The 27304-nt window shown below is 38.5% G+C and overlaps 1 non-coding gene across 1 annotated transcript; it reads left to right on the forward strand.

The window, feature by feature from the left end:
- Positions 1–5897: 5897 nt before the first annotated feature.
- On the forward strand, positions 5898–6004 carry LOC141698923 (small nucleolar RNA R71). The gene has a single exon (XR_012565420.1). It is a non-coding gene; the product is annotated as a small nucleolar RNA R71 (small nucleolar RNA).
- The last annotated feature ends 21300 nt before the right edge of the window (positions 6005–27304 follow it).

The raw sequence follows: 27304 nt of genomic DNA on the forward strand, positions 1-27304 counted from the left end.
TCCCTGAAGAATACCCTAAAGCAGACGAGCACGCTCCATAGTAATCTCATGCACATGCGAAGATGGCATGATGTTAGCACAAATAAATGAGTTCCAAGCCCGTGCAAACCTATTCATGCATGAAGCAGGGAACGTGGAGTACTCAGTAGTGCCCCTCTTGAACTTCCAATGAGTCTTAGGCACACAGAGAGTAGAAACGATGAGATCCAAATCGAAGTCCTCAGGAGTCTTATCATTCCAAGTGTCATGGCCCACCTTCCTCGCAGGCTGCTCAATCATTGTCCTGATAGCCTCGGCACTGTACTCAATAGTCCTCCCTCTCACCATCGTGAAACCATTCTTCTCCGTCTTAGCGTAGGCGTAGAACTCCCGCACAACACTCATGGGCACAACATCGGGATCCTCACAAAAAGGAACTCAGCCCATCTCCAAAATCATCTCCAACAGCTTACCATCCTTCCCAGATGGCAAAAATCCTCTCTTCTTAGCAATAGGCTTCGAGAGAAGCCTCGTGTACTCCTCCTCAGCCTCAGGAGTAGAGAACCTGGGCCTCACACCACTCACAGTAGAAGAATCGGTGGCGCTGCTTCCAACTTGAGTTCTCTGTCTTTTGGGTGCCATCGGAATTGAATAAGAGTGAATAAAAGCTTAAGTATTTAGAGAGAATTTGTGTTTGAGAGTTTGTGAATTGGTGGAGAAGTTGTATGCAAGTGTATGTATTTATAGGTGGAGGGGTGTGAATCTGATAAAGAATAGAAATGGGAATTGATTATGGGAATCATGGGAATAATGGAATTGATTAGGTTAGGGAATTATGGGATGTGGTAGAGTAAAAATCGGGTTGGAATTGATTTTGGAATTAAAATCCCGATTTTAATCTAAAACAACTACTAATTACTTTTTTTTCGAACAGGGATCGGCACGGGCGCGCTCACATTCTGGAAAACCGGCGCGGCCGCACGCCTACTGGAAAAACGGCGCGGCCGCACGCTTGGCCAGCGCGAGCGCGCCTAACTTCTGTACTTGGCCCTGAATTTTTTTTCTTTTTCTGATTTTTTTGTGTTTTTCTCCTTTCTTCTTGCTTCCTCTACCTACTAATGTACAACATACTTGGGTTGCCTCCCAAGAAGCGCTTCTTTTACGTCGCTAGCTCGACGTAGAATCTTGAGATTAAGTGGACAATAAAACGGCACTAACCACCTCCCGGTTTGCCGTGTCACCATAGTAATACTTCAACCTTTGAGCATTTACCTTGAATGCTTGGCCCGGATCATTCTCAAAAATTTTCACCGCTCCATGTGGAAACACAGTTTTGATTATGAAGGGCCCAGACCATCTTGACTTCAACTTTCCAGGAAAAAGACGGAGACGAGAGTTGAATAAAATAACTTGTTGCCCCGGCACAAACTTCTTGAGCACTAGACCCCGATTGTGCCACCTCTTGACTTTCTTCTTGTATATTTTGTTGTTCTCATAAGCTTGAAGTCGAAACTCGTCAAGTTCATTCAATTGAAGCATCCTTTTCTTCCCAGCCGCATCCAAGTCCAGGTTTAACTTCTTCAAAGCCCAATAAGCCTTATGCTCGAGCTCCACCGGCAAATGACACCCCTTACCATAAACCAACTGAAACAGCGACATTCCCAATGGAGTCTTATATGTTGTTCTATACGCCCAAACAACGTCATCAATCTTCAAAGACCAATCCTTCCTTGATGGACATACCACTTTCTCCAAATTGCGCTTGATCTCTCTGTTAGATACCTCAGCTTGACCATTTGTCTGAGGATGATAAACCGTAGCAATGCGATGATTCACATTATATCTCTTCATCATGGCAATGAACTTGCGATTTCAAAAATGCGACCCCTCATCATTGATTATGACTCTTGGAGTTCCAAACCTTGTGAATATCTTCTTGTGAAGAAAATTAAGCACCACTTTCGCATCGTTCGTAGGCAACGCCTTAACTTCAACCCATTTTGACACATAATCAACCGCCAACAGGATATATTGATTGTTACAAGATGAGACAAATGGCCCCATGAAGTCAATTCCCCAAACATCGAAGACCTCAACCTCGAGAAGCACATTAAGAAGCATCTCATCCTTCTTAGACATATTACCCACACGTTGACATCGATCACATTTCAAAACGAACTGATGAGCATCTTTAAACAAATTTGGCCAGAAGAAACCTGCTTGAAGAACACGAGCTGTTGTCTTTTCTCCACCATAATGTCCTCCATAAGCCGTTGAGTGGTAATCTCGTAAGATCCCCCCCGTTTCGCTGTAAGGAATACATCTCCTGATGATTTGGTCAGCTCCTTGGCGAAAAAGAAACGGTTCATCCCACATATACCACTTGACTTCATGAAGAAACTTCTTCCTTTGAGCATAAGATAAGTCAGGAGGCATGATATTACTCACAAGATAGTTCACAATGTCTACAAACCACGGTTCTTCTTCTTGCACTCCAAACAGCTGCTCGTCGGGAAAAGACTCATTTATCAATGTCTTATCCAGTGAAGTGGCATTAGAATTCTCTAAACACGAGAGATGATCAGCCACTTGATTTTCAGTTCCTTTTTTGTCCTTGATCTCTAGTTCAAATTCTTGGAGCAAAAGAACCCATCTAATCAATCTAGGCTTCGAGTCCTCCTTTGAGACGAGATATCGAATAGCAGCGTGATCAGTGAAAACTGTCACTTTAGTCCCAAGTAGATAAGATCGAAATTTCTCAAAACCATAGACAATAGCCAAAAGTTCCTTCTCTGTAGTAGTATAATTCAATTGAGCACCATTCAGGGTCTTACCAGCATAGTAAACCACATGAAATATGTTGTTCTTCCTCTGCCCAAAAACTGCTCCAACTGCATAGTCACTTGCATCACACATCATCTCAAAAGGTTCATTCCAATCAGGTGCAGTTATGACCGGTACCGTGATTAGACTCTTCTTCAATATCTCAAAAGCTGCAAGGCACTCGTCATCAAACTTGAAAGGGACATCTTTCTCTAGTAAACTGCACAATGGCTTTGAAATTTTCGAGAAGTCCTTGATGAAACGCCTGTAGAAACCCGCGTGACCAAGAAAACTGCGAATTCCCTTAACAGATATAGGTGGAGGAAGATTCTCAATAACCCCCACCTTGGATTTATCTACCTCAAGACCCTTATTAGAAACCTTGTGCCCGAGAATTATGCCTTGACGCACCATAAAATGACATTTCTCCCAATTGAGAACCAGATTGGTCTCAGCGCACCTCTTGAGAATGTGTCCCAGATTCTGCAAGCATTCATCAAAAGAATCGCCAAAGACTGAGAAGTCGTCCATGAATACCTCCACATTCTGGCCAATCATGTCAGAAAATATGGCCATTATACATCTCTGAAAAGTGGTTGGTGCACCACACGAACCAAAAGAAACTCGTCTGAAGGCGAAGGTACCAAATGAACAAGTGAAGGTAGTCTTCTCCTGATCTTCTGGAGCGATACAAATCTGATTGTAAACCGAATAACCATCCAAAAGATAATAGTACTCATGATCAGCCAACCTGTCAAGCATCTGATCAATGAAGGGTAAAGGAAAGTGATCCTTCCTAGTGGCCTTATTTAGCTTTATGTAGTCCATACAGACTCTCCACCCCGTGACTGTCCGTGTAGGAATAAGCTCATTCTTCTCATTTACTACCACAGTAATACCACCTTTCTTTGGTGCACATTGAACCGGGCTTACCCATGAACTGTTAGAGATAGGATAAATAATCCCTGCATCTAACCACTTCAGAATTTCCTTCTTTACTACTTCCTTCATGATGGAATTAAGTCTTCTTTGCTGCTCGACTGTAGGCTTGCTACCTTCTTCTAGCAGAATTTTATGCATGCAGTAAGAAGGGCTGATTCCCTTGATATCTGCTATAGTCCATCCAATTGTCGATTTAAACTCTCTCAGAATTCTCAAAAGCTTTTCCTCATCGCTACCTGAAAGGTCAGATGCAATAATAACAGGCAGAGTAGATGCATCATCTAAAAAAGCATACCTCAAATATTCAGGTAAAAGCTTAATCTCAAGAGTAGGAGCTTCCTCAATAAAAGGCTTGAGGTGTTTAGGAGCCTTGCTCAATTCTTCCATTCCAAGAGATTCAAAAGGCATATCAATCTTCCTCTTCCAGGGAGAAGCATTCAAATATTGCAATTGTTGTTCACCTTCGTCGTCTTTACTGTCTGAATTCCCCAATAAGGCTTTCTCTAAGGCATCATACCTTAGCAATTGATCAAGTTCCGATGTGACCACCGAATCGACCAACTCGACTTTTAAGCACTCATCATTATCAGTAGAAAATTTCATAGCATTGAACACATTAAAAGTCACATCCTGATCCAACACTCGCATTATAAGCTCACCCTTTTGCACATCAATCAAGGTTCGGCCAGTTGCCAAGAGAGGCCTTCCCAAGATTATGGGAATCTTTTTGTCCTCCTCGAAATCAAGAATTACAAAATTAGCAGGAAAGATGAGTTTATCAACCTTGACCAAGACATCCTCCACAATACCCCGCGGATATGTAATAGAACGGCCGACCAACTGTAAAGTCATATAAGTTGGTTTGAGATCTAGTAAGTCCAACTGCGTGAAAATTGACAAACGCATCAGATTGATGCTAGCTCCCAAGTCATATAAGCATCTGTCAAAAGACATTTTTCCAATAGTACATGGAATAGTGAAGCTTCCTGGATCTTTAAGCTTCGGAGGCAACTTCTGTTGCAGCATAGCACTGCATTCCTCCGTGAGAGCGACAATCTCTAATTCATCTAGCTTCACCTTCCGAGATAGAATACCTTTCATAAACTTTGCATAACTAGGCATCTGCTCGAGAGCCTTAGCGAAAGGTATGTTGATATGAAGTTTCTTGAACACCTCCAAAAACTTCTCAAATTGCTTGTCCAACTTTTTCTTCTACAGCCTCTTAGGAAAAGGCGGTGGAGGATAGATCTGTTTCTCCCCTGTATTACCCTCAGGCAGAGTGTGCTCAACAATAGTCTTCCTTGGTTCCACTTCTTCATCCTGCTGCTTTGCTTCTTTCTCAGCCCCAGCTTCTTCTAGTCAACTCTTGAGTTTTTTCGGGATTCGCAACCTTCCCAGACCTCAACGTGATTGTTTTTACCTGCTCCTTAGCTTCCCTCTTTCCTGGCACTTCAGTGTCACTAGGCAACGTACCAGGTTGACGATTTAGCAAGGCATTTGTAATTTGCCCAATTTGATTTTCCAAGGTCTTAATAGAAATAGCTTGACTCTTGCACATAAGTTTCAACTCCTCAAATTCATATTTTTCATTAGCTGGTTGCAGCTGGAGTTGTTGTCTCGGTGCATACTGCGGTTACTGAAAACCAGAGGGGTTGTACTGTTAAGCTGGATACTGCTGATAAGGCTGTTGAACCGCATTTTGAGTGTTGCTCCAGATGAAATTTGGATGATTGCGGTTGTTGGGATGATAGGTGGCTGGCACAGGTTGTTATAATCGCTGGAAGTTGCTTACAAACTGAGCTGATTCACTAGAAATTGCGCACTGATCAGTCTCATGGGCACCAGCACAAAGCTCACAAACACTAGTGATTTGATTAACTCCATAATTAGCTAAATTGTCCACATTCATTGTCAAAGCCTTAAGTTGGGCAGTGATAGCAGTTGTTGCATCCAACTCCAGAACTCCTACTACTTTTCCCTGAGTCAGTCACTGGGAAGGATTCTGGTACTCATTAGCATCCATCAGTTCAATAAGTTCATAAGCTTCATCGTTGCTCTTAGCCCATAAGGCTCCTCCTGATGCTGCATCAAGCATGGACCTAGAAGTAGGACCCAATCCATTGTAGAAGCAGTTAATAATCATCCAATCAAGCATGCCATGGTATGGGTACTTCCTTAGCATCTCTTTATATCGATCCCAAGCCTCACACAGAGATTCTCCAGTTTGCTGCGCGAACCGGGTATGAGCATTCCTGATTACTGCAGTCTTCGCCATGGGAAATAATTTTGTGAGAAACTTTTGAGCAAGTTCTTCCCAAGTTGTGATAGACCCTGCTGGTAGATAGTGTAGCCGGCACTTAGCTTTGTCCCTCAGAGAGAATGGAAAGAGTCGTAGCTTGATAGCATCTTCAATCACACCATTGAACTTGAAAGTGTCACAGATCTCGATGAAATCCCTAATGTGCATGTTGGGGTCTTCAGTAGGAGAACCCCCAAACTGAACTGAGTTCTGTATCATCTGGATCGTGCTTGACTTGATCTCAAAAGTGTTAGCTAAGATGGTTGGTCTAATGATGCTAGACTGAATGTCATTAATCTTACGCTTAGAATAGTCCATCAAAGCCTTCGAATTTTCTGCTTGATCACCCATAGCTACTACAATTGGCTCTGCAATTTTCTCTTCTTATTCTACCTTCTTTTCTTCCTCAATAACTTCCCTACGCACTACCACAAGTTCTTCCTCGGCTTTATCCAGTGTTCTCTTACGAGTACGCGAACGTGTATGCATACACCCTCGCCAGAGTACCTGAAACAAGACAAGGAAAAAAATAAGTAACAATGTCCGAGTCAATGAACTTTAATGAACACTGATGTCAAGTACATAAACTATTAATTAACACTGCAGTCCCCGGCAACGGCGCCAAAAACTTGTTAGTCGCTAAACACGCGCAAATAATACATGCAAGTATACGAGTTCACAAGTAGTATAAGATATAAATCAGATTCGATCCCACAGAGACTGTATTGGTTAACTATTTAATTTACGCACCTAAGCAAAAATGTATGGTTATTATCCAATGCTAAGACGATAATAAAGTGAGGTTGTTTATAACTAAGAATTAAACTAATTATTATAACTACGAGAATATGATAGACTAAATTAATATATATGACAGACATGAGATTCTAACTTCATTAAATACTTCATTCAATAGCCTTATTATTCTTAACCTTATCATGTAATGGTGACGGCACTAATCAGATAACACGAAACTGATAAACTCCAACTTTCGTTGCACGAGTACCATTCTACCAGACATCCACAAAAGAGATAGAAGCTGAATAGGCACCAATTATATTCAGACCCTATATGTCTATAGAATTTGACAACATAACGGTTTAAGCACAAGTTATCTATCTTGATTACATAGGGCAAGTAAGATGGTTAAAATTACCTACGAATCATGCATAACTATACATGAACCTATGCTAGCATGGCAAGTTCTAAATCTTTAAATTCACGTTCGCTTCATTAAGAATTAACACGCTATCTTATAAGTTCGCGACGCTTACAAGACGAATACACACAACCATAACTAGGTTATTATACAATCACCACACACTAAGGTATCAAATAATTTAACTAAAGAAATCCATAAATAAATCCGTTAGAACCCCACGATAACGATTAGCCCATAAATGAACTCATCGCCAACGTGGGTTCCAATGAAAATATGATATAGAAAATGTAGTATTTATATGAATAAATAAACCAAAGTACAAACAAGAGTAAAGGTTCAGCAAAACAAGAAACAAGCATCCAAATTACAACTCAAAATAAAGATTCACAAGAATAAACTAGATCATCTTCGCCTTTGTTGAATTGCACCAAAAGGTCTCTTGTCGTCTTTCCCTTGCGCTCTGGTAAGTCTCTATATCTTGAAAAACGTCCTAAGATATGTTTATATAGCAGTCCATGCATCCCAGGAGTTCCAGAAATTGAATTATACAAGAATCAGGATTTGTTTATCCCGACCCAGCGCGGCCACGCGCTTCACCAGTGCGGGCGCGCTGTCATCCTGTACTCCCGGCGCGGCCGCGCGCAACACCAGTGCGGGCGCACCTGCCTTCCAAAACTTCTTCTTTTCTTATTTTTTATTCCTTACAGCTTCGAGCCAATATTTCAAGCTTTTATTCCAACACATCCTAAACACCATATTAGCATCAAAATAATGCTAATTCACCTAATTCACGAAGTAAAAACACGTTAAAACACAAATAACTTGAGTACAAATACACCAACTCAAAGCTTATTAGAGCATAAATAAGTGTCATAAATGCCACTTAACAAGTAACTCGGTACCTAATTTTTCCCATAAGGTGAAGTTGAGAACTTGGTAATTTGTTAATACGTGCTTGCCCTTAGATGAGGCATTATATTAATTTCTTGTCAAGACAAGAAAGGTTATTCATTTTATTTAAATAAACAACAGTTGTTTATTTTATTTCAATGATAAGGCTTATAATGTTACACAATTAGTTAACAATTTATGTGTTCTAAGATGACTCATATCAAACATTGCCTCTAGCATTATTGTTTAAACCATATTAATGAGAAATGCATTTCTGAGTTACATATAGATGGATACTTGGATAATTTTGATTTTAAATCATACGGAAGATGCGAAGCTTGTCTCATTGGTAAAATGACTAAAGTTTCTTTTACCTGATAAGGTAAAAGGGCCATCGAACGATTAGAAATTATATATAGTGATGTATGCGGTCCAATATGGACGATGGCAAGGGGTGACTTTTACCACTACATAATGTTTACTGATGACTTTAGTAGATATGGATATGTATATCTTATGAAGAACAATTTTGATACTTTTACAGTGTTCAAAGAATATAAGGCCGAAGTAGATAAGCAAACAGAGGAAAGTATAAAAGTTATACGATAAGATCGTGGAGGAGAATACTTAAAGCTCAAATTCACGAGTTTCTTGAAGGAGTGTGATATTGTATCACAACTTACTCCTTCTGAAACAACTTAATAGAATAGAGATTCTAAGAGGAGAATTCGTACCTTGTTGGACATGGTGCGATCGATGATGAGTCAAGCGGAACTTCCAAACAATTTCTGGGGTTATGCTCTAGAAATAACTACACATAAACTTAACCAAGTTTCGACTAAAGTGGTTCAAAATACTCTGTATGAGATATGGACTGATAAACGTCATAGCATGTCATTTATGAAAATTTGGGGACGTGAAGAGTTTGTGAAATGTTTAGCCTCTGACAAGCTTGGACCAAAATTAGATAGATGCTATTTTATGGGATACCCAAGTAAAACTTAAGGGTATAGCTTTTATAATTATTCCGAGAATAAAGTATTTCTTACTCGGACCACTGTATTTCTTAAGGGAGAACTACTTTCTAAGAATATCAGTGGGAGGACAATACGCCTCGGTGAAGATCGAGAACCACATGGTAACATTAAACCAGAGTTGGAACAAGATCAGGATGTACATCAAAATGTTAAAAGTAATCTTGTTCAGGAAACACAGGTTGTTCCTAGATCAAGTACCTACCAAGATGCTATGAACAGTTCAGACTCCGAGAGATAGCTGGAGGCCATGAAATCCGAAATGGAATCCATGTATCAAAATAAAGTATTGACTTTAGTTGATCCACTTGAAGGGGTAAAACCTATAGGGTGCAAGTGAGTTTTCAAGAAGAAAGCTGACATGGATGGTAAAGTACAGACCTATAAGGTGCGACTAGTGGTAAAATATTTTAAACAAATTCATGGTATATACTATATTGAGACTTTTTCACCAGTTGTTTGTTGGATTTAAATCGCAGCGGAAGCATGGTAAAACACTTTTATACATATAACTTCCAAATAAAAGCATATAAATCGTGATTAAAACATATGAATCGATTACTAACCTTTAATAGCGATCCAAAAGCAACGATCGGAGATCCTTAGCAACTGCTTCTCAAACGTGAAGCACTTCACCGGTAAACACCAAGAAAACGATGCCAAGGAGGGGGAGGAGGTGGAGAGAATTAGGTTTTTCTAAAAAAATTTGGGTTCAAATAAAATAGGGTTTATAATAGTATATTTATAGGCAAAATTTTCAGCTGAAATTTTCCCATAAAATATTATTATTATTAACCCTTTATTATTCACATTAATAATTAAAACACCTTTTAATTATTAATCCTTTTTCTAAACACTTTAGAAATAATTCTCTCTCTTGATTTAATTTCCAAAAATTAAATTCTTAATTAATAATATTAAGAACTTTTCTTAATTAATTTATAATCAATTAAATCTCATTCAACCAACTATTAAATTTGCCAATTAATTATTTATTTTATAAATAAATAATTAATAGCCATTATTAATTAATTCCTCCACCATTAAATCATTCTCTTTTATGGTGTGACCCTGTAGGTTCAATATTAAGCCGGTAGTAGAAATAAATAATAATAAAACTATTTTATCATTATTTATATAAATTCTCTAATTTATTAAATATGATTAATTAATTAATCATATTTATTCTACATCGTGAGGGATACTTCTCAGCATATCGCGACTATCTGGATAATACGAATTCACTGCTTAGAATACCAAGAACCTATTCAGTGAATAGTTACCGTACAATTAACTCCTTCTACCCTACAATGTCCTGATTAAATACAAGGCATGAATCTTGTGTCAAGCCTATCTAATTTAATCATTTGCTTTCCCATTTACTATGCTTAGTTCTATGTAAATTAGAAACTCCTTTCTAATTTCATTCACTCTGGCCAGAGATTCCTGAACTAGCATAAGTGGATCAGCCTTGAACATTCTCTTCCTTCACTGGAAGGGGTAGATCCTTTATTGATCATACACTATCTCTGTGTACAAATTCCTATACCCAATAGAGCCCTAATAATTGTCCCTGGAGACTAAGAACTAAACCAAAGCATAGTTCAGTGTACACAAGATGACTATGATGACCTCAAATCTAAGGATACTTGTACAACTATCACTATATGAACAACTGCTGACACGTGAGTGAACTCCATCAGTTGTTCAGCTGTGCGAGTCATGTTCAGTGAACTTATTCTATAATAAGCACCTACATACTAGCTATAGTGTCACCACACAAATATCTATGAGAACAGACATCCTTCATAATGAAGCAAGCATAGTATGTAACGATCTTTGCGGATTATTAATTACCAGTTAGTAATCCTATGATCGGGAACTGTTTAAGTTTAGAGTTATCATCTTTTAGGTCTCACTATTATGATCTCATCATAATCCATAAAAAGCTTTACTCTAAACTATGGTATATCTTATTTAAATACTTAAATAGCTAGAGCCCGTAATAAAAACAAAACAAGTCTTTTATTAATATCAAAGAAATCAAAACAGATTACATAAAAGTTATTCCTAAATCCTCATAAATGATTGGACTTAGGACATATTCCTTTCAATCTCCCACTTGTACTAAAGTCAATCACTCTGGTATCTAATACCCATCTTGTCTTTATGACGATCAAAGTGACTTTCAGAAAGTAGCTTTGTGAGTGGGTCTGCTATGTTGTTATGTGTGTCAACTCTCTTTCAATACTAGAAATGTTACCGCGCTCCCACTAACCCTTTTGTAGACACATGGTTCATCTACGATTTTTATAAAACCAAACTCTTTGATTGTTTCATCAAAACGGATATTCCATCTACGAGAAGCTTGCTTTAAACCACATATGGTTCGCAGCAGCTTACACACTAGGTTTTCATTTCCCTTGGAAAGAAAACCATCTGGCCATTTTCCAGATTTCATAGTCGTAGTAAGCAGCAATCGCAAGCAAAATCCGAACTGATTTTAACAGGGCTACAGGTAAAAGTGTTAGGAATATATGTGCATTAGTTTGATGATATGTTTAACAAAACACTTAAGTAGAAATTTAGTGTCAGTAGCCTCAACGGATAAGACCACTTTGGCTATCCGTTGATGGTGTAGCTTTACTTAGAAATAAGTCTAGTATTGTAGCATATTTCAGTCTCTGTATTTAAAATGTAATTCTTAGAAGTTGAGAGAAACTATAAGTCATGTTGACTACTAGATGATATGCAGATAGGAAGGCCAATTGTAAATATTTCATGCCTTGTAATTTTGTATAAATGAAGTGGTATCAACGGATGACTTAAAGACCTTCAACGGATGAGAAGCTAAGCTTCAACGGATGTCTCTAAAGCTTCAACGGATAACATCCTTCAACGGATGAGAGCATCAACGGATGAGAGCATCAACGGATAAATGCATCAACGGATGAAAGCTTCAACGGATGTTCTGCTAATTAGCCGTTGATAAGTGGTAGTTGTACCTACAGACAGAGGCACATGGGTTGACAGAGAAAACTGAGATGTGGTAGCCGAATTTCAGGATCAACAGAAAAAGCAGCCGTTCTTCTTTAGTACAAAGATGCAATAGTCAACAAAGTACTTGAATGAACAGGAAAAGAAGCAAGTGAAGAACTTATTTTACTATTGTAATTTTATATTGTTTTTCACTTGTACACTTGGTAATATATAAACCAAGAAGAAGCTAGTAATTAGAGAGAGATTTTCCAGAGCTGTTAAGAAATATCTTGAGAGAAAATTCATCTAGTTTGTACTAGGATGCAGCTGTGATCAACATTGTTGAACACAGATTTTCTAATATACCATCTCTGGTGGAACAACAAATCCACCAGAAAAGTTTTTAAAGTTTGTTGTGTTCTTTACATTTTGTGTTTGAATATATATCTGTCTGCATTAGCTCAAAGCAATTCATACACTTGTTCATCTAGAACACACTGCTTTAATAAACTTCTCAAAACCTGAAAAAGTTTTGAGATTTACATTCAACCCCCCCTTCTGTAAATCTCATTGTTAGTCCTCTAGGAATAACAATTGGTATCAGAGCAGGCTCTTGACATACAAAGAGTTTAAAGATCTTGGAATCTAACAAAGATGAGTAAGAAGGATATTGGAGTAAAGATCCCAGTTCTTGACAAAGACAGTTATCACCACTGGAAGGTGAAAATGCACCTTCATCTACTCTCCCAAGATGAAGGTTATGTAAACTGCATTGAGAATGGTCCTCACATTCCCCATAAAGTAGCCACAGTTGCTACGGCCACAATTGCTGTTGGTCAATCCATTCCAAAACCTAGAGCAGAATGGACAATGGAAGACACAGAAGAAGTCCACAAGGATAAGAAGGCTATGAACATTTTGTTTAATGGTCTTGACAAGGATATGTTTGATAATGTGATAAATTGTTCAACTGCCAAAGAGGTTTGGGACACAGTTCAGTTGCTGTGTGAAGGTACAGAACAAGTAAAAGAGAACAAAATGCAGCTTCTCATTCAACAGTATGAGTACTTTCATTTTGAAGAGAATGAATCTTTAAATGACACATTTAATAGATTCCAAAAGCTGTTGAATGGACTGAAGCTGTATGGTAGAGTGTACCAGGTGAAGGATTCAAATCTTAAATTTTTGAGATCCTTACCAAAGGAATGGAAACCCATGACTGTTTCCTTAAGAAACTCTCAGGATTATAAGGACTTTACTCTTGAAAGATTATATGGAATCTTGAAGACTTATGAACTAGAGTTGGAACAGGATGAGGTATTGGAGAGGGGGAGAAAGAAAGGAGGTTCAGTTGCATTGGTAGCTGAAAATGAGAAAGAATGCAGAAAAGAAACTGTGAGATCTACATCAAGCTCCAAAGATGGTGTAAGAAATCCAGAATCAGACAAGGGTAAAGAGCAAGTTGCTGAAAATGAAGACAACTCCAGTCAAGATGACTCTGATGGTATTGATGAGCATCTTGCATTTCTGTCCAGGAGATTTGCAAAGATGAAGTTCAGGAAAAACACTAGAGCCACTAAACCCTATAAGAACATGGTGGACAAATCCAAGTTCAAGTGTTTTAATTGTGGTATAAGTGGACACTTTGCAAGTGAGTGCAGAAAGCCAACCTCTGAAAAGAAGAAATTTGAACAAGTAGATTACAAAAAGAAATATTTTGATCTACTCAAACAGAAGGAAAGGGCTTTCATTACTCAAGAAAAGGACTGGGCAGCTGATGGAGATGAAGAGGATGAAGATGTGGATTATGTCAACCTTGCTCTCATGGCTGATTCTGAAGAAAACGAAGTTAGTTCATCAAGCAATCAGGTAATCACTACTGATTTAACACAGCTTACTAAAGAAGAGTGCAATGATGCTTTCAATGACATGTCTACTGAATTGTATCATTTGCGTGTGTCTCTTAAATCTCTTGCTAAAGAAAATAGTAGGATCAAAGAGAACAATCTGTTTTTAAGTAATAGAAATACTGTGTTAGAAAATAAGTTGATTGACCTAGAGAAAACCAAATTGCATTGTATATCTGTTGAAAATGAACTAGCTGAATCTGTTAAGAAAGTAGAAATACTTTCCAATCAATTAGAGAAAGAGCAAGAGGTGATTAAAGCCTGGAAAACATCTAGGGATGTAAGTGCTCAAATTGCCAAAGTCCAAGGAATTGAATCATTCTGTGAAACTGCCTGGGATAAAAATAAAAAGAAACTGGAATTAATTGATGGACTGTCAACGGATGTGGAATCAACGGATGATGAAAGTTATCCATTGAAGGAAGAAAAGGAACATCCGTTGAAGGTTCCTCAATTAAAACAGGCAGATGCTTCTAAAAGAGAAAATCTAAAGAAACTCAACAAAAAGTTTGGTTCAACTTCAAAGAACTTTGTCAAAGAAGGAGCAAGCACATCCAAAGATGTCAGAAAGGTGAATGTAGGGCACATGACCTTAGAACAGTTAAACAATAGGCTCAAGATGGTTGAGGATAAAAAGGAATCCAAAAGGAAATCCAACAGAAATGGGAAGGTAGGAGTTAACAAACATAACAATTACACACCTGACAAGTATGCTCCTAGAAAAAGCTGTGTGCATTGTAGTAGTGTTAATCATCTATCTGCTAATTGTAAATCTATTAAGAAATCTCCCATAACTGTACCCTCTTCCATGCCTAACATGTCTGTATCACCTCTACATGCTATGCCTGTTATGTCTCAACAAAATCCTTATGCACATTTTGCAAACATGCCATATTTTAACAATCCTTATCTTGCTGCATTCAGTATGCCTCAAATGCCATACAATATGCCAATGTGGAATAACATGTATGCACAATCCATGCCTAATAATTCTATAAATGTGCTGGATAATGTTGTGACTAACCCTACACCTCAACCAACCACATCTAAGACCAAGGTTGACTCAAACTCACCTAAGTCTAAAGATGCAGGAGGAATGAAGTCTAGGAGAAAGGCTAACAAGAATGGACCCAAGGAAACTTGGGTACCAAAATCAAATTGATTGATTTTGTGGTGTGCAGGAAAATAGAAGAAATCTATGGTACTTGGACAGTGGCTGTTCAAGACACATGACTGGAGATTTCTCCCTGCTCACAGAGTTTAAAGAGAGAGCTGGCCCCAGCATAACCTTTGGAGATGACAGCAAAGGGTTTACTATGGGATATGGCTTGATTTCAACAAGGAATGTCATCATTGAAGAAGTTGCATTAGTTGATGGTCTCAAGCACAACTTACTGAGTATCAGTCAACTATGTGATAGAGGGAATACAGTTTCCTTCAATTCTGAAGCCTGTGTTGTCACTAGTAAGGAAGACAACAAAGTGGTTCTAACTGGAGTTAGAAAAGGAAATGTGTACTTAGCTGACTTCAACTCTACAGATGCAGAATCTATTACTTGTCTCTTCAGCAAAGCAAGTTCAGTTGAGAGTTGGCTATGGCACAAGAAGCTATCCCATTTGAATTTCAAAACAATGAATGATCTAGTCAAAAAGGACTTAGTAAGAGGAATTCCTCTTGTTGAATTCTCAAGGGATGGTCTGTGTGATGCTTGTCAGAAAGGCAAACAAAGGAAAGCATCATTTCAGAAGAAGCTTGAAACAACAATTGATGAACCATTACAGCTGCTACATATGGATTTGTTTGGACCAGTCAATGTATTGTCAATAGCAAGAAAAAGATATTGCTTAGTGATTGTAGATGATTTCTCAAAGTTCTCATGGGTCTGTTTTCTTGGATCAAAGGATGAAGCAAGTGAAATCATTATCAATCACATCAGGCAAGTCAACAATCATCCTGACTTGAAGGTTAGAAATATCAGGAGTGACAATGGAACTGAGTTCAAGAATTTGACATTAAGGCTGTTCTATGAAGAAAATGGAATCATGCATGAGTTCTCAGCTCCAAGAACACCTCAGCAAAATGGGGTTGTTGAAAGAAAGAACAGATCTTTAATTGAAGCTGCCAGAACAATGCTTGAAGAATCAAAGTTACCAACATATTTCTGGGCTGAAGCTGTTAATTGTGCCTGCTTCACTCAGAATATTTCTTTGATCAATCAAGCTAAAGGCATGACTCCTTATCAGTTGTTCAAGAGAAGAAAACCAACTCTAAACTTTCTTCATGTCTTTGGATGTAAATGCTTTATACTGAGGAATCAATCTGACCATAAAGGGAAGTTTGATGCAAAGGCTGATGAAGGAATATTTGTTGGTTATTCAGCTGGAAAATCTTATAGGGTCTACAATCTAAGAACCAACATTGTTATGGAATCTGTGCATGTTGTGTTTGATGATAAAAAGATTGATGGACTAACAGATGAGGGACATAATGAGAGACTCAAATTTGACAACATTGAGATATATTGTGATGATAGTGAAGAGGAGACTGATGGAGATGACACTTCAAAAGGGATTCAAAACATGCCCCTGGATAATGCACAAAATACTGCATCCATTGATAGAAGCAATGCAGTATCCGTTGAAAGACATAGTGCATCATCCGTTGAAGTACAAAATGAAGCATCCGTTGATCATAGTTCATCAACGGATAATCGATTTACATCATCAGTTGATAGAACTCCAAGTTCCCTGCAAAGGACCAACAACTCAGGGGGAGTTTCAACTAGTCAACACTCTGTCTCACATCATGACAATACTGAGGCCACCTCATCTAGAGCACATCTTCCACCACAAAGGAAATGGACCAAGAATCATCCCTTTGAACTGATCATTGGTGATGCATCATCTAAAGTGCAAACAAGAAGAGCTACTCAAGATGAATGTCTGTACAGTAGTTTTCTATCTCAGGAGGAACCTAAGAAAGTGGAAGAAGCTCTATTGGATCCAGATTGGATATTAGCTATGCAGGAAGAGCTAAACCAATTTGAGAGAAACCAAGTTTGGAAGCTGGTACCCAAACCAAAGAACAAGAGTCCTATTGACACAAAGTGGGTATTCAGAAACAAGATGGATGAAAATGGCATTATCATAAAGAATAAAGCCAGATTGGTTGCTAAAGGCTATTCTCAGCAAGAGGGAATAGATTTTGATGAAACATATGCTCCTGTTGCAAGACTTGAAGCCATCAGAATATTTCTAGCCCATGCAGCCCATGCCAATTTCAAAGTCTATCAAATGGATGTCAAGAGTGCATTTCTAAATGGGAAATTAGAGGAAGAAGTCTATGTAAGTCAACCTCCAGGATTTGAAGATCCAAATTTTCCAGACTATGTGTATTATCTGTTGAAAGCACTCTATGGACTGAAGCAAGCACCTAGAGCCTGGTATGAAACCTTATCAAAATTTCTTTTGGAGAATCACTTCACTAGAGGTACTGTTGATAAAACTCTCTTCTTTAGGGATGTTAATGGCTCTAGTATACTTGTTCAAATTTATGTAGATGACATAATATTTGGCTCTATAGATGATAAACTTTGCAAAAAGTTTGCTAAGCTAATGCAAAGTAAATATGAAATGAGCCTAATGGGAGAACTAACCTATTTTCTTGGTTTACAAGTTAAACAAGTTAGTGATGGAATTTTCATTAGTCAAACTAAATATATTTATGATCTTTTAAAGAAGTTTGACTTAATGGAATGCTCATCTGCAAAAACTCCCATGGCCACTGCCACCAAACTTGAATTAAATAAGACTGAAAGGTCTGTGGACATTACAAGTTATAGAGGCATGGTTGGTTCACTTTTATATTTAACTGCTAGCAGACCAGATATAATGTTTGCTACATGTCTGTGTGCTAGATTTCAAGCTGATCCTAGGGAGTCTCACTTAATTGCTATCAAGAGAATTTTCAGATATCTCAAGGGTACACCAAATTTAGGAATTTGGTATCCTAGAGAATCTGGCTTTGATCTGATTGGTTATTCAGATGCAGACTATGCAGGTTGCAAAATAGACAGGAAAAGTACAACAGGCTCCTGCCAATTCCTGGGAAACAAGCTTGTATCATGGTTTAGCAAAAAGCAAAATTCAGTCTCTACTTCTACAGCTGAGGCTGAATACATTGCTGCTGGAAGTTGCTGTTCTCAAATGTTATGGATGAGGAATCAACTCCTTGATTATGGACTTCATGTTGATAGAATACCTATCTTTTGTGACAACACAAGTGCCATAGCCATAACAGAGAATCCTGTACAGCACTCAAGGACCAAGCACATTGATATCAAGTACCACTTCATTAGGGAGCATGTCATGAATGGTACAGTGGAACTACATTTTGTTCCAAGTGAACAACAAATTGCTGACATATTTACCAAGCCACTTGATGAATCAACATTCACAAGATTGGTAAGTGAGCTAGGTATGCTTAATTACTCTTAAAATTCATGTCTTCTTTGCAATTTGATGAGAAGCCTGAAATATATTAGTTGCTAGAACAAATTTGACTTTTAACAAAGTTTATTCCATCAACGGATGTTCCCTATCCGTTGAAAGTCAAAATTGCTCTATCAACGGATATTCATTATCCGTTGAAAGACAAGTATATCTCTGGAACTTTTATCCGTCAACGGATAAAGCTGAAGTACCTTTCAACGGATGACAATTTACATTATCCGTTGAAATGTCACATCAGACGTTTGAGGTGTTTCACAGCCGTTGATTCTATTTTCTTAACCGTTGATACCATACATACATCTGTATGTATTGGTTTTAAAGGTAGTTATTAGAATACTTACAGTTTATTCTTAAACGGCTGAAATTCACTAACACCTACTTATTGATTAATCCTTTATTTATTTCTTTTTCTTTGAAAGCATATAAGCCCTTCTGATTGTTCATTATTACTTTACGCTTTCTTAGAATTTCAAGCATTTACCATTTTCTCTCTGCAAAACCTTCAAGTTATTCTCTGCAATTTCTACTCACAACAATGGCACCAGTCGTGAAGATTATGTCTCAATCTGGGTTCATCTACGAGAAGAACAATTTCATAGCTCTGGTAGAAAAGAATGAAGCCCACTCAGATTATCACAAAATGATGGACTTCATCAAAAACTGTAAACTTAGCTATGCAATGCTGGAAGCCCCAATGATTTTCTGTGAAGTAGTTGAGGAGATTTGGACAACTGCTGAGTTCAACTCCATGGATATGACTATCTCCTTCACTCTCAAAGGTAAAAATCACTGTATTAACTGTGATGACTTACAAGCATGTTTTAAATTACCTGAGAACAATGCCATGACACCACACACTGATAGTGATGTATCCAGCATGTTAGATTCCATAGGTTACTCTCTTAACTCTGCTAATTTAGGGGGTATTAGACGAAAAGGCCTTAGGAAAGAATGGAGTTTTCTTGGGGATGCCTTCATAAAGGTTTTCTCTGGGAAAATTAGTAATTTTGATGCCATAACTTCATCTCTTGTTAATATGTTCTATATGCTTGTTTCTGATAGGTACTTTAACTTTAGCAACTATGTGATGCTAGAATTAGGTACTAGATTGGGTAACAAAGCTAATAGACCTAATAACATCTATTATGCTAGATTCTTTATGTTATTGGCTAACCATGTTGCTGAAGGTTTAGTCATAATCAATGAGAATAATAAACTCAAGTGCTGGGCACAAGAGAAAAGAGTTCTTGCAGACTTGAAGAGAATGGATCTTAACAGCAGTGTGCAATTGGTATATTTACCAATCATGAATGCACCCCAGGTAGGTGAGGTATTTGCTTCTACAACTCCTACTTCTTCCAACCTCTCTATTTCTTTATCTTCTAGTGTGGCCATGAAATCTGTGTCAATGCCCCAACAGATTTCTACCAAGGTCACCAAATCTAAACTTTCAAAATCCAAGACAAAGAAAACCACCTCTGTTGTTTCTCAAAAGACAACAGTTGTAACAACAACCATTAACCCTGAGGGAAGTGAACAGGGTGTGAGTGGTGAGGGGAGGGGTGAACATCAAAGAAACCCCCAGGATAAGGAAGGAGAGTTGAGTGCTTCCCAAGCTAGCCAAGCCCCAGTTTCTCAAAAAGCTGTGGTGGTTGAAAAGGTTTCTAGCACATCCCTAGTAGCATCCTCCCAAAAGGATGTTACTATTGAAAAGAGTTCCCAACCAGGAACACAGAACAAAAGAGGGAGGGACACTAAAGCCAAACACTCACCTACAAAAGCTTTTATTAGAAGGAAGAAGGCTAGAACCCAATCTTCTACACAGGGTGCACACACTGCACAGATACATCCATCTGTCTCTGTGCCTTCTCAAACTCAGTTTGATGTGACTCCAATAAATGTGGAGTCACAGCCCCATTCTCTCACAATAACTACACATCAATCACCAAATACTTCTTCACCATCTCTGGATGTGGATATGTTATTCCCATCAATTCCTGATTCTCCCTCTTTACAACTCAGGGAGGAGCCCCACTCAAATACAGGTGATCATCATCTTTTAGATGATTTGTTGGATCACCCGCAAATTCTTTCAGATATAATTGAAGGATCTGTATCAACACATATCAAATCAATCTATACAGATTCAACAATTATATCACTTTCAATTTCATCTTCTTTTCCTTCTTCAACGGATATCACTCATCCGTTGACAAGTGGTTGCTCTTCAACGGATAAGCTTAACAGCAGTTATCCGTTGATAACAACAGTTTCAACTTCAACGGATATTCCACATCCGTTGATAGTCTCTACACAAATAACTGAAATGATTCCAAGTGTAGAAGACATGAATACTGTGCAATCACTTTTAGGATTGAGGGCAGGGAGTGAAAATTTGAGTGAGAGGCTGGGTTGCTCCCAGGCAAAAGGAGAGATTGAGAGCACAAAAATGCATGCTATTTCTTCCAGCATGGCAAAAGTCAGTGAGTGGAGTACCACCTTAGAAGGTGAAGGTGAGGGAGTGAGATGTGTGAGCCAGGGGGAGCCCCTGATGCAAGAACATAGAGAAAAAGAGAGAAAAGCAGGTACAGTTGATACAAGGGTGAAACCAGCCATTGCTCATGAGTCAATGATTGTGGATGATGCTGAAAAGGAAAGACAGTTACAGCAACATTACAAAGCTGTAATTGATAACATTTCCTTGGATGCTGACACTTTTACTCATCCTGTGACAGCCTATCAAATGTTGGCTGCTCAGGGCAATGAGGAGGCAGAAAGGACACTACATCTAGTGCACACAACAGAATCTCTTCAAAGGGATAAAGCTGCTATTAACAGGATGCCTTCTACAGCTGGTGAGCCATCTGAGGAATTTGGAGTAAATTCTGATGATGATGACTCTATTTCTTCTGATGGAAGCATGAACATAGGGGGAGATGAAGACCCTAATTCCATTCCTAATCTACCTGAATGGGCCTTGACTAAGGAGCATAGAACAGGTGAATTCAATGTCCACTTGGTCAAACAAATCATCACTATTCAACAGGCCATTCAGAACACTTCAAATGCAAATATCAAGGCTATCCTCCAAGCTCACCTGGACTCACTGCATCTCATGAAGTTGCAGAAAGTAAAGCAAAATATGAGTCTAGATGATCTCAGGAAAGATATTGCTGACTTGAAATCCTTCACTTCAGAAAAATTGGATTCAGTCATGCCCTATGGTACTTTGCAGGACTTGGTTTCGAGATTGAAAAAGGAATCAGTTACTGAACAAAGGCTGGCCAAGTTGGAAGACAGAGTTCAAGGAATTGAAGATTCTGTGGCCACCCTTCTTCTCAACCAACAATCTCAAACCAATCTCCTAATGCAGCTGGCAAAAGCACAAGGCTTGACCCCTCTCCTTGATGATAACAAAAAGGGGGAGAATAAAAGGGAAGGGGAAGGAGAGCCCTCTACAAAGATTCAGATATCTAAAGTGCTAGTTCCTGCCATCACTACCTCTCCAATCATTCAAATCAAGGGAAAACCTGATGGAATTGATTTGATTCAGCTAGCAGCAGCTGAAATACAAATGAAAGAACAATGGAGGAGAATTGATGAAAGGTTGCAATTGGTGTTTGGTTCTACACAAAATAAATCAACATCTGTGAAATTTAGCACAAAGATTGAACCAATCAACATGGAGCTCAAGCCAGTAGGGAGAAATAAGGTTGGAGAGACTTCTTTCAAGAATTTAAAACCTATGGTTCTAAAGCCTAACACTAGATCCAGTATGGACTCCACAAAGAATCCCCTAGACTTTGCTCAGATGCAGGAAGTAGACTTTCCTCTTCCAAAACCTGATGGAGACAAAGTTCTAAGTGCAAGCATCATAAAGAAGAAGGAGACCAAGGACAAGGGTGAGAGAATGGACATGGCCTTTATCTATAGAGAGGGAAAGAGTATCTGTGTGATGCAAGGACATCCCAAATTTCTAAAGGCCAAAAGGGAAGAAACCAGAAGGTTGAAGAAAGAAGCTGTAAAACTCAAGGCTGACAAAAGAGCACAAGCAAAGCTTGAAAAACAGCTAAAGTCAAGCCAAGTTGAAGAAATGAAAGGAATTGAAGTCAGGGGTGAAGAAAAGATTGCTAACTTAGATGAGGTTCTTGGGAGCATATTTGGTGAAAATATGGAAGAAAGAGAGGAATGGCAGAAGGGAAACAGAAGAAAGGCCAAGGCACACAGAAGGAGTGAAGATAACCCTGAAGATACCAAATCTATATCTAAACCACTACCTTCCATACCTAAACCTTTTGTTGCTGATCCCTCTATAAATATCCATGGTGAACCAATCATTCCAAAAGAGGAACCTATTGATTGGGACAACATCACATTGCCTACCTTTTTAACCACTCTACCACTACCAAAGAAACAGAAAAGAAAATCTAAATCTACACCTCCCCTAACCTCTAAGAAATTCACTCAAAAACAAAAACCTAACCCTAAGCCACCCATTTCTAAAGATGATTATGTTCACATCTGTGACATAAAAGAAGCTTCAGACATTAATCTCTATCTGGATGAGCTGGAGGAAGTAAGGGGAATAGCTGCCTACAGACAGCTACCAGAGAGATTGGTGTTCAGATATAAGGGAGCTGGGGAAAGAACATGGCCTCTCTACAGGATTCTAAATGAAGGCTACTCTACCTTGATCAGAGTCTTTTCAGCCATCAAAAAGGATTCTGGCTTTACCAGAACAGCCAAGACTGAAATTCTCAACAAGATTGCCAACATAAGGAAGACTTGGAGGGAACCAAATGCTTTGCCCAGAACCTTACTCATACAAGAAAGGGGAACTAAAATTCACAAATCACCTCATTGGTTGATGGAATTTAGAGATGACAAAGGAGTCAGAAGATTTTTCAGACTTGAAGACCAACTCAAGATTGCCAGCAATGAAACTCTCAAGGAAATGCAATCTAAGTTGGATATCAGTGATGAAGATGAAACTGAATTCTTCAGAAAACTCCAACTCCAAATTGAGGAAAATGACAAAGGGCTAGGAAAGAAAACCAGGGAACAAAGAAGAAAATGATGATTTGCTCAGGCTAGAGGAGCACCCTTGGAAATACTGTAAATCTTCAATTACCTCCTAGTACATACACTTTTGCAGCACTTTTATATTTCTACTTAGTTTCAATTCAAATATTTGTTAAGTGTTTTGTTATCATCAAGTTAACCCTGAATTTATGCCTACAATTCTTATAGACATAAATAGGGGGAGATTGTTAGGAATATATGTGCATTAGTTTGATGATATGTTTAACAAAACACTTAAGTAGAAATTTAGTGTCAGTAGCCTCAACGGATAAGACCACTTTGGCTATCCGTTGATGGTGTAGCTTTACTTAGAAATAAGTCTAGTATTGTAGCATATTTCAGTCTCTGTATTTAAAATGTAATTCTTAGAAGTTGAGAGAAACTATAAGTCATGTTGACTACTAGATGATATGCAGATAGGAAGGCCAATTGTAAATATTTCATGCCTTGTAATTTTGTATAAATGAAGTGGTATCAACGGATGACTTAAAGACCTTCAACGGATGAGAAGCTAAGCTTCAACGGATGTCTCTAAAGCTTCAACGGATAACATCCTTCAACGGATGAGAGCATCAACGGATGAGAGCATCAACGGATAAATGCATCAACGGATGAAAGCTTCAACGGATGTTCTGCTAATTAGCCGTTGATAAGTGGTAGTTGTACCTACAGACAGAGGCACATGGGTTGACAGAGAAAACTGAGATGTGGTAGCCGAATTTCAGGATCAACAGAAAAAGCAGCCGTTCTTCTTTAGTACAAAGATGCAATAGTCAACAAAGTACTTGAATGAACAGGAAAAGAAGCAAGTGAAGAACTTATTTTACTATTGTAATTTTATATTGTTTTTCACTTGTACACTTGGTAATATATAAACCAAGAAGAAGCTAGTAATTAGAGAGAGATTTTCCAGAGCTGTTAAGAAATATCTTGAGAGAAAATTCATCTAGTTTGTACTAGGATGCAGCTGTGATCAACATTGTTGAACACAGATTTTCTAATATACCATCTCTGGTGGAACAACAAATCCACCAGAAAAGTTTTTAAAGTTTGTTGTGTTCTTTACATTTTGTGTTTGAATATATATCTGTCTGCATTAGCTCAAAGCAATTCATACACTTGTTCATCTAGAACACACTGCTTTAATAAACTTCTCAAAACCTGAAAAAGTTTTGAGATTTACATTCAACCCCCCCTTCTGTAAATCTCATTGTTAGTCCTCTAGGAATAACAAAAAGGTTTCATCAAAGTCAATTCATTGACTTTGTTTGAATTCTTTTGCCACAAGCCTGGCCTTAAAGGTCTCCACCTGGCCATCTGCTCTAATCTTTCTTTTGTATACCGTATACATAGATTCCATTTCAGATTTCATGGCACTTTGCCATTTCTCTGAGTCAACACTACTCATAGCCTCATTATAGGTCACAGGGTCGTCTTCATCGATGATTGACAACTCATTGTCATTCTCAATGCAAGGCCATAATACCTCTCAGGTTGGCGAGACACTCTCTCTGACCTATGAACGGGCTATTCCACAGAAGGTTGTTCAGTCTGAACAGGTGTTTCCACTTGAACCGTAGTAGTTTGTGCTTTTTGAACTTCATCAAGTTCAATTTTGCTCCCACTGTTTCCTCCAAGGATAAACTCCTTTTCCAAGAAGGTAGCATGTCTGGAGACAAACACCTGATGATCGGTGTAAAAGTAATACCCTAAAGTCTCTTTAGGATATCCCACAAAACTACATTTTACGGATCGAGATTCCAGCTTATCTGGGTCAACTTACTTGACATAAGCTGGACATCCCCAAATCTTAACATGTTTAAGACTCGGTTTCCTTTCTTTCCATATCTCATATGGAGTTTGAGGAACAGATTTGGAAGGTACCTTATTCAGTAAATATGCTAAGGTTTCCAATGCGTAACCCCGTAGGAATACTGGAAGATTCGCATAGCTCATCATGGACCTAACCATGTCTAACAGAGTTCGATTTCTCCTTTCAGATACCAATCTGGAGAAGTCCACTGGGAGACTATACACTTTTCTTTGAGATAATCCAGAAACTCTCCATTCAAGTATTCACCACCTCGATCTAATTGAAGAGTTATAATACCTTTTTTTGGTTTGTTTCTCCACTTCATACTTATACTTTTTGAACTTTTCAAAGGCTTCAGACTTGTGTTTCATCAAATACACATATCCGAATCTAGATCTATCATCTATGAAAGTAATGAAGTACGAAAATCCACCCATGGCTTACGTAGACATTGGTCCACATACATCTGTGTGTACCAATCCTAGCAAATCTGCAGCCCTCTCTCCATGTCCACTAAATGGAGATTTGGTCATTTTACCCAATAGACAAGACTCGCATGTAGGATATGATTCAAAATCAAAGGGGTCAAGTAACCCTTCCTTATGCAATGTCCGTAGTCTATTTTCACTAATATGACCAAGTCTGCAGTGCCAAAAAAAGTGAGATTTTCATCATCCCTTTTCTTTTATTAGTTTCTTCAATCTGAAGTAAATTATGTCACATACATACAGGCCATTATTTAAACTACCACGTCCATAAAGAATATTATCTCTAAGAATAAAACATTCATTATTCTCAATAATAAACGAAAATGCAGCCAAGTTTAACATGGGAATAATATTCCTCACAATCGAGGGAATAAAATAACAATTATTTAAAAAACAATAGTCTTGCCCGTAGACATATGTAAATGAAATAATTCTACATCTTCAGCAGCAACTCTTGCTCCATTTCCTATCAGTAGAATCACCTCTTCTTCCTTAAGAGTCCTACTTCTCCTTAGTCCCTGCAATGAATTGCAGATATGAGAACCACAGGCGGTATCTAATACCCAAGTAGAAATTTGATTTAATGACATATTCACTTCTATCATGAACATACCTGAATCAGAAGCGGTAGTCTCACTACCCTTCTTCTTCTTCAATTCTGCAAGGTAAACCTTGCAGTTCCTCTTCCAGTGCCCCACCTTGTTACAGTGAAAGCAAACAACTTTGCTCTTGGGGTCTTCAGCTTTTGGTGGAACCGGCTTTTCTTCACCTACTTTCTTTTTCTTGGAAGGGTTCCTCTTCCTTTTCTTAGGATTGGAACCTTCACCAATTAGAAGAACAGAACTCTTCTTAGGGGGAAAATTCGATTCCGCAGTCTTCAACATGTTGTGGAGTTCAGGCAGGCTGACATCCAACTTATTCATGTGAAAGTTCACAACAAACTGCGAGAACGAACTCGGAAGCGATTGCAAGACCAAGTCTTGGCTCAGCTCCCCATCCATGGCAAAACCAAGTTGTCCAAGACGTTCAATCGAATTGATCATCTTAAGTACATGGTCATTCACAGATGATCCCTCAGACATCCTACAACCGAACAGCTCCTTCGATATCTCATATCGAGCTGTCCTCCCCGCCACATCATACAACTCTTGTAGATGCATTAGGATAGTGTGAGCATCCATATGCTCATGTTGCTTCTGTAGCTCAATGTTCATGGAAGCTAGCATGATGCATTGAGCAACATTTGCATCATCTATTCACTTACGATACACAACATGTTCATCATTATGTACATCGCTAGCAGGTTCAGTAGGCTTAGGTGAGTCAAGCACATATTCCAGCTTCTCAACCCTGAGAACAATTCTCAAGTTTCGAAGCCAGTCAGCATAATTAGG

The sequence above is a fragment of the Apium graveolens genome, chromosome 11 (genome assembly GCF_009905375.1).
Source record: "Apium graveolens cultivar Ventura chromosome 11, ASM990537v1, whole genome shotgun sequence".
In the NCBI taxonomy this organism is placed as follows: Eukaryota; Viridiplantae; Streptophyta; class Magnoliopsida; order Apiales; family Apiaceae; genus Apium; species Apium graveolens.